We start from the raw sequence: 9,705 nt of genomic DNA on the forward strand, positions 1-9,705 counted from the left end.
GCCGGTGCGGCTACACTTATGAACAATCTTCGTCAGCATTCTATCTTGTTTATCTTTTGAATAAACATTTCGTGTTTGTGTGTGTGTGTGTGATGGTTACATTTTATTTACGAAAAAATCATATTTTACATGTATTTTTATCAGAACAACCTGATAAGCAAGATTAAACACACGCTCCATAAAAAAAAAAAAAAAAAAAAAAAAAGAGGGCTAGGCTACACGCAATACAGGACATCATGACATGCGCGGGCAGGTAGGTGTTCACGTGACCGATGCCTGCCTCTTTCTCTCTCCCCTTCTAACACTGCGCACAAGTCTAGCAACCTCCGGCAACACTTCCTTCTCGTTATTATAAATAAAGTGCCAAGCAGCAAGTGGCAACATTCTCCATCCTGCGGTCGATACGGCAAGACTGAGCTGCTCGAGTGTTGTGTGTGTGCGTGTGTATTTGGTGGATGTGCAGCACAGAGATTCATCGGTGACTTACTGAAGGTTACTGATCGTTCGACTGACTCGCCTCCTGCGCTGCACACCTTAAGTCTCAAGCCCCGAGGTGGTGCTCTTGGGCACTGAGCCACTGCTGCTTGTTGGTGTTTTCCTCGTTTTTAAATAAGGTGTGTTGTTACTGTTGTTCAAGGGATGGTGTGTGTGTGTGTGTGTGTGTGTGTGTGTGTGTGTGTCATATGTATTCAGAGAGAGAGAGAGAGAGAGAGAGAGAGAGAGAGAGAGATTGATCCACTGATTGATTATGAGAGAGAGAGAGAGAGAGAGAGAGAGAGAGAGAGTATTATGAGAGCGATAGGAAAGTGTGTGTGTGTGAGACAAAGGGCAAACATAAACTTTCCTTGTTGTTTAGAGCAGTGGCGGAAGACGCAGCCTTTCACTAGAGAGTGTTGCGCGGGTGTACAGCGCCCACCTTGTTGTGTCAGGGAGTGGAGGCCTAGCTTGTGTGGCAATAGTGGCAAGGGAAGTACAACAATGCCCTTTGTCACTTAATCTCTTACATCCCTTGTCTCCCAGTACTCTAGAAACAGCTGTACTCGTGTCTAGAAATCTTACCTTCTCAAGAAAAAAGTACATATAAGAAGCATAACAAAATAGAGCTGAATAAATCCAACGATGCAATTACGATAAAAGCATGACACACCCAAAGGTACATAATGTTTATGTACCTTTGGGTGTGTCATGCTACGTAATGTACAGACAACTTAATAAATCAGTGCTCTCGACTCAGAGAGAGAGAGAGAGAGAGAGAGAGAGAGAGAGAGAACGTTCGTCCGCCATCATCGTCTCCACCTGCTGCAAACGTTTGTCGAGTGTACGTACCTACGAGCAAAGCAGACGCACCCCATGGCAACCATCCACACAGCCATCCATGCATCCCTTATGTGTCCATTTCCTTTCCTCCTTCCTTCTATCCTTCCTTCTATCTCCTGCTCTGTTATCATATTCCAATCATTTTATATTGCGTTTTCGTCATCTTGAGAGAGAGAGAGAGAGAGAGAGAGAGAGAGAGAGAGAGAGAGAGAGAAAGGGGGGGGGATGCACGCGCCTACACTACTGCGTACGTGCTTGGGAGTAATGTACTTCACTCCCAAGAGCGTGTGGCGGAGAAAGGGGCGTGGGAAAGCGTCCTTGGTGTTGAGAGAAGGTCGCAGGGAGACACGTGGGGGCAAGCAAAGGTTACGCATTATAACCAGATGCACCAAGACCCCCATGGTGGTACTGCGTATGTGCTGACCAGCCCCCAACATGACTGAGTGATTAGTGCCATAAAAGAGAGAGAGAGAGAGAGAGAGAGAGAGAGAGAGAGAGAGAGAGAATATACAGTAGTGCGCAGACAGGCTAGAACTCCACACATACATATTAGCAAAATTACACGAGAAACCTTTAACTTATTGTGAAGAATAAAGTTGCCTTTTGCGTATATGGATGAAGAGATGATCAGGAAAATGATGATATCACTAATTAGACCTAGACTGTAATATGCAGCGGAAGTGTGGTCGCCCTACAAGAAAAAGGATATAAGGAAGTTGGAGAGGGTTCAGAGAGCCGCAGCGAAGATGGTACCAAATATCAAGGATTTGACACATGAAGAGAGATTGGAAAGGTTACATCTACCAACGTTGCAAAAAGGAGAGAAAGGGGAGACCTGATTGCGATATATAAAGCATATGAGGGAGTGGAGAAGGTGAACCGGAATGACTTGAATTTTTGGGATACATGGAAAGAGATTGAAGAGTGCTTGTAGAAGATACGTCAAAAAGGTATAGTTTCCTGTATAGAAGTATTGATGTTTGGAATAGTCTGGATGAGGAGATAGTAAATGCAAAAAGTATACATGGATTAAAGGCTAAGTTTGATATTAGAAGATATGGAGATGGGACAGCACGAGCATAGTTTTTTTTTTTTCCCCATAAAGCACAACTAGGTAAATACAACTAGGTATAAACACTACAGTAAACACACACACACACACACACACACACACACACACACTCTATACACTAAGCAATATTTCGTGTTCTTTCATCAGTGTGTGTGTGTGTGTGTGTGTGTGTGTGTGTGTGTGTGTGTGTGCGCGCATCACGTGTGCTCGACGTGGCTAGCTGTGCCGTATTGATCCTCTCTATCACCATCGTCACTATTTTTGTGTCCACCAGTCGCATGTCACATAAGGGTGATTTCATCAAGACAAGAATACAACTTTTACTCTCACCTCAACTACTACCTACTTAGGTAACTAGTTCTGCTACCGTTGTTGTCACCACTACTGTTTCTCCCTCCAGTCCTTACACCGTGCTCATGTTATCACCACATTATCTGTACTCAAATATTATCTCAGTGTTTTTAATCACTAGCTTCAATAGCACGTCGAATATAAGTGACATCACCAGGAGATAAACACAATAAACAGGAAATAAAGCCCTCAAACTTTAGATTATCAAATAAACCTTGCCTTTTGCATTCTACACGAAACAATCGTACCTACAAGTTTCGATGCTAATACACTTTGCTAAACGACAAGGTTCAGCAAACTCTAGTAGACTCACGTGGTTTAGTATGAAGACAGGAAAAAGAAAGATAACTCAATATGATGATGTTCCTTTTTAATACAACATGTAAATAAACCCTAGCAAGGCTGCCCTCTCTTCCTCTCATACACAAAGATGTTGAGTGTAAACACAGGATAACGCATGCGCGGGTGTGTTTGCGGCTGCGTCGCACTCCATGACCCAAATTCTCGGCGCGCACACATTGGTCCCTCCCTTCTTGGTCTCACCTTCAGCTCCTTTGCCTCAACCACGACTCATCTTCACTAGGATACCGCTCTCTCTCTCTCTCTCTCTCTCTCTCTCTCTCTCTCTCTCTCTCTCTCTCTCTCTCATTATATATATATATATATATATATATATATATATATATATATATATATATATATATATATATATATATATATATATATATATATATATATATATATATATATATATATATATATATATATATATATATATTAAAGATGGTTAGTTGAGATGACAAGAGAGAGAGAGAGAGAGAGAGAGAGAGAGAGAGAGAGAGAGAGAGAGAGAGAGAGAGAGAGAGAGAGAGAATTTAATTTATATACGGTGCGTGTGTGTGTGTGTTGTCACGCCATAACGTCATAATACTCCTACAGTCGCATTAGCTGCAAGTCCCCCTCAGGGTGTCATGCAAATACAGTGCAGCAGTAATAATAAGATGCATGCGTCGCCCTGACCTTCCATGCAGCCAAACATCGCACACACTCACCAACTGGCTCGCCTCACTCGCCCTTCTAGAGAATTTGATCACTTGTTTACACAGAGTGACCTTGGGATGGGCTCGCACGCACAGGGCACATACAGCCCGCCGCGCGTGTACTACTGCAAGTCATTAGAGCATGAAATATTAGAGATGTTTTATCGAAGAATGTTTTAGTTATTTATTTATTTATTCTTTGTCTCCACATTATTACTAACTAAAACATTCTCCGATGAAACATCTCTAATATTTCATGCTGAAGCTGTGGAGCATCACCAAAATCAGCCTGGTATGATATTTGCCAACGTAAATCGAACACATTGTCTAAGATGTATACATATACCAATGGTTCACAGCTTCATGAGCTCCCCAGTACTTTCATGAATCGCGGCTTTATTCAAGTGTTCCTTCACACACGACTTTCATTTCATGCATCATTGTGGTGCAATTTAAATATGAACATTAAAGTAATATTAATTGATAATGGTATCAAGGAAACAGTCACATTCTACACAACGTTACATTTTGCGCAGGTCAGGTTGAGAAATGGTCAACACAGATTATGTTCTTGCACTGTGAGTCGATTGCTAACTCAAGTTAGCAACACTGCTGCACTTAACCCTTCAAGAGACCCGCCTGCCCGCCAGCCAAGGCACGGCACGTGTCTGCTAGGTTGGCTCACTGCGTAGTGTCCTGTGTTGACCGCTTATCTCACACTCACAGGAAAAGTGACGCGCGCGCGCGCGTATATATATATATATATATATATATATATATATATATATATATATATATATATATATATATATATATATATATATATATATATATGTATATATATATATATATATATATATATATATATATATATATATATATATATATATATATATATATATATATATATATATATATATATACACACACACACACACACACACACACACACACACACACACACACACACACACACACACACACGTGCATAAATTGAATGAAAAACAAGAAGCAAAGCTCATATAAGAATAAATGAAACCAAGGAAAAGAACTTTCCTCTGTATTGTAAGAACTTTTTCAGTGTGTATGTGTGTGTATGTGTGTGTGTGTGTGTGTTCTGGAAATAATGGTGATTGCTTAGGGAGTGATGATATCTTATCAAACTGAAATGTTTACATCAACCACCTACTTCACACACACACACACACACACACACACACACACACACACACACACACACACACACACACACACACACACACACACACACACACACACACACACACACACACACACACGCACGCGTAAATTTACTAACAAGAGGACTACTAGTGCTACTGCTGCTGCTGCTGCTGGTGCTACTAGTACTACTACTACTACTACTACTACTACTACTACTACTACTACTACTACTAGTTAATGTTAATAATGATAATAATAATAATAATAATAATAATAATAATAATAATAATAATGATAATAATAACAATAATAATATTTATCATTATTATTATTATTATTATTATTATTATTATTATTATTATTATTATTATTATTATTATATTTAAATCAGTGTGGCATTTTAGTCAAAGGGTTGAGTGAGAGATATTATTCGATAAAAGCCGCCGGTATACATTCATTCACATTCATTATCGCCTTCACATGTATTGCCCTCATCTAAATCTCTTGGCCTCCTGGAGAGAGAAGACCGGTCCTCACCGCACCACACTGCGCCATCACCCCCGCCATTACTACCGCCACCAACATCATCATCATCATCATCATCATCATCATCATCAGCAGCAGCAGCAGCAGCAACAGCAACAACGATGACGACAACACCATTAACAACAATAAGAATAAAAAAATAATAATAATAATAAGCAGCAGTAGTAGTAGTATAACTACTACTACTACTACATTATCATCGTTAATATTATTGTTGGTGGTGTCCTTGTTGAAGGTGGTGGTCGTGGTGTCGTGGATGTTGTCGTTATATGTAATACAACTTTCTTTTTCATTAAGATTGGAATGTGCCAATCCTCACGTAGTAGCAAATGACGCAGCCATGTGGATGTTCCTATAAGGACCTCTTATTTTTTTCTCTCTCTCTCTCGTGTCAAGGAGACTGGCTAAGCGCGCATAAAAAAAAAAAAAAAAAAAAAAAAAGCTCCCCAAGCCGCTCTCAAAACAAACAGGAGAAGCAAGAGATCTCTTACTGGCATGACCTCTTATCAGCCCGTGGTGACGAGCTGCGCATGAGATCCAGGTGACACTGGTCACACCCCGACTGACTGCACATCCCAAACCCATAACCTTGCATCCTGTGTGCGTGTGTCAAGTACGTTTGTGTGTGTGTGTGTGTGAGAGAGAGAGAGAGAGAGAGAGAGAGAGAGAGAGAGAGAGAGAGAGACAGAGACAGAGAGAGAGAGAGAGAGAGAGAGAGAGAGAGTGGTGTTCTAACGGAGAGCCGCGTACCTCTTAGCCACCTGACCGTACATAATTCAGATTTAGTACATTCTGGTGGGGCTTCCTGAGCTGTAAGATTATTTATGAAAAAACGCCATTGGACAGGCAGGTAGAGCTGGTGTTCATAGTGGTGGTGATCGTAGTAGCAGCAATAGTAGTAGTAATAGTAGTAGTAGATCTTGTTACTGTTGTTGTTGTTATTGTTGCAGCAGCAGAAGTTGCAGCAGCAGGAGGAGGGGGAGGCGAAGGAGCAGCATCAGTAGTAGTAGTAGTAGTAGTAGTAGTAGTAGTAGTAGTAGCAGCAGCAGCAGCAGCAGCAGCAGCAGCAGCAGCAGCAGTAGTAGTAGTAGTAGTAGTAGTATTAGTAGCAGCAGTAGTAGTAGTAGTAGTAGTAGTAGTAGTAGTAGTAGTAGTACTAGTAGTAGTAGTAGTATAGTGATTGATTAATTTAAGGTGCTGTATACTAATGGAAGTCATTGTAGTGGTGGTAGTGATGGTGGTGGTGTTTAGGGTGGATGGTGTAACATTAAGTACAGCATTAGTAACACCTAGTTTCCGCGCCATTTTACATAACAAGCCAAACGCATGATATTTTAGCTTACGAGTAAAAGATAAACGAATAAGAAAATGAAGAACAAAACAAGCACATTAATACATGGCTGAGGGAATAATAGAAACGTCTTTACCTAATAAATAATCGAATACAGAAGTAGATCAATAATAAATATAGTAATGTTTCATGGTGTATGAATTGCGAGGGACAAATACGAGCTAAATAAATGGGAAATGCTGACGCAATATTCTTAATTTTATTAACTATTTTCAAGGATAAGACAAAATTCTTTGTATGTGTTGTGGCGAGGAATATTTTAAGGCTTCTTATATCAGTGTGCCTGTGCTCAGCTAAACTTAGGCGTTGGTGTGATAAACCAACATGTAGCACCCAAAAGGGGAGTTTCTGATTTTGAGAGAAAGAAAAGAAAACACACACACACACACACACACACACACACACACACACACACACACACACACACACACACACACACACACACACACACACACACACACACACACACATACACACACACACACACTGTTTACGAGCCCAGTATAATGACTGTAATTTGGCAGGATCACACTCCAGTAGTAGTAGTAGTAGTAGTAATAGTAGTAGTAGTAGTAGCAATAGTAGTACCAGTAGTAGTAGGAGTGATGGTGGTGGTGCTGATGGTAGTAGTAGTAGTAGTAGTAGTAGTAGTAGTAGTAGTAGCAGTAGTCGTAGTCGTAGTAGTAGTAGCTATTGATGTGGTAGTGGTGGTGATGGTGGAATATTTGTTTAAGTTTCAATGTATTGACAGTAGTTTTCATTATATAGACAGTTTGATGGTGTGACCGTGGTGGTCATGAAGTCCGCGGTATTGACCAGAGAGAGAGAGAGAGAGAGAGAGAGAGAGAGAGAGAGAGAGAGAGATCTAGGCAAACAAGTGCTAACATACAGACACAAAGCAAAACACACACACACACACACACACATCAAGGTCAGGCCGAGGTCACTGGTGGCGGCAGCGAGAGCCACACCTTGGCGCCGTGACGCGACATGCTGAGCAGTACCAGGGTTGAAAGGGGAAGTGTTTGCGCAGACATGAAGGCAAGCACACACACACACACACACACGCATAAGAATAGTCAGTAGTTATAATATGATATCAGTTGTAAGTCTCGTTAATTTCCTTATGACTACTACTACTACTATTGCAACAACAACAATAACTATTACTACTACTACTACTACTACTACTACTACTACTACTGCTGCTGCTGCTGCTGCTGCTGCTGCTGCTGCTGTTACTACTACTGCTTTTGCCAATATTTATTTATAAGTAAAGCCAAAAGTGTCTTTTTTCCTATAACAGGCATGCTTAACAACCATACAATCTCTCTCTCTCTCTCTCTCTCTCTCTCTCTCTCTCTCTCTCTCTCTCTCTCTCTCTCTCTCTCTCTCTCTCTCTCTCTAGTTTCGGCTCCATTCTACACAAGCCAAATAAGTTTTTTTTTTTAACTAAGGAGCAAAAAAAAAAAAAAATTTAAATAAAACAAATTAAGCATACGAATATATGGGTGAGTGAATAATATAAACATCTTAACCTGACATAATGAATATAGAAGTGGATCAGTAATAAATACAGTAAAGCTTAATGTTTTTTTAAGTTGCGTGGGACAAATATTAGGCAAATGAGTGGGAAATGTTGACGCAGGACTTATATATTCTTCTACATTTCGGTCCCTCTGAAATAGATCAGTAATTGAAACCTACGATATTATAATACTGCTGTTTCAGCTTGATTTTCCCCATTTTTTTTTTTCTACCGCTTTTCTTTGACATAATACCATCATTTATTTTATTTTTGGTTTTATTATTATTATTATTATTATTATTATTATTATTATTATTATTATTATTATTATTATTATTATATTATTATTAGTAGTAGTAGTAGTAGTAGTAGTTGCAGCAGTAGTAGTAGTAGTAGTAGTAGTAGTAGTAGTAGTAGTAATTTCGTTACAGTGCCGAAATGTAGGTGATGACGGACTGACTTTTCTCTGAGGTCACCTTCACTTGTGACGTCACATCTTCCCACCCCTCCCTATCTCCCTCCATCCCTCCCTTCCTGTGGCCCTTCACTGGCCCAGCCGTGCCGTCCCGCCGTCCTGCCTATCCTCTCACTTTATCGCTGCGGGCACACTGCTGGGACGCCAGGGAGATTCTGGCAAACATTTTACATAGTATTCAACGGAGGAGGTTACCGAATTATTCCATACTGTAGAGAGAGAGAGAGAGAGAGAGAGAGAGAGAGAGAGAGAGAGAGACCGATCAATACCAGACATGTGATCGCCGTGTGGTGGTGGTCGTGAGGCGTTGTTGCCACATCTCTTCCCCTTATCTGATAACGAAGGTGCGAGAACTCTTAGTTCTCTCATTTCACCACCTTCCTCACACAGCCGTACCCACGTACACCTACACCCTACTAGTTAACAAACCTCTTTGGCTCATAAATTTAGAGAAACTAGTCCCTTGGAAGAGGATACAACTGTGCAAGGGTTGGTTATAGATCTTTGCTTGTCCGTGGGTGGGGGAGGAAGCCTGGAGCCAGCCGGAGTCTCCCCTCACACGCACACGCACTCCTGGACACACAAACACAAGACCTGGAAGTGAGTGTCCCTGCTTTCCCGTCTCACTGTCATCACCATCACCACGTCTGCCACCCTTGTCAGTGCTAGTGTTGGAGTGACGTGGCTCTAGCGAAAGAAGCGTGTGAAAGCAAAGCTCATTATCATTCAGTAACAGAACACGAGAATTACGTAAATTTAACACAGGCACTGTTTCTCTCAAGTTCGAGGTGCGTTCAGTGACGCATGTTGTGTTGTTAGTCGTTTTCCAGTGGCGATCGACAG

The 9,705-nt window shown here is 41.0% G+C and overlaps 1 protein-coding gene across 4 annotated transcripts in view; it reads left to right on the forward strand.

Annotated features, from left to right (window-relative positions):
• The first annotated feature begins 371 nt into the window (after window positions 1-371).
• Window positions 372-9,705, forward strand: part of LOC135105049 (uncharacterized) — a 22,100-nt gene continuing 12,766 nt past the window's right edge. The window contains exons 1-2 of one of the 4 annotated variants that reach the window (XM_064012967.1): window positions 372-614; window positions 9,682-9,705. The exon at window positions 9,682-9,705 is cut by the window's right edge and continues 99 nt beyond it. The gene's annotated coding sequence lies outside the window, so the exon portion shown is untranslated. Of the gene's footprint in view, window positions 615-9,343; window positions 9,463-9,681 lie in introns of those variants that run through there. The other 3 variants (XM_064012968.1, XM_064012971.1, XM_064012972.1) reach the window with 3 other exon arrangements.

The sequence above is a fragment of the Scylla paramamosain genome, chromosome 11 (genome assembly GCF_035594125.1).
Source record: "Scylla paramamosain isolate STU-SP2022 chromosome 11, ASM3559412v1, whole genome shotgun sequence".
Taxonomy (NCBI): domain Eukaryota; kingdom Metazoa; phylum Arthropoda; class Malacostraca; order Decapoda; family Portunidae; genus Scylla; species Scylla paramamosain.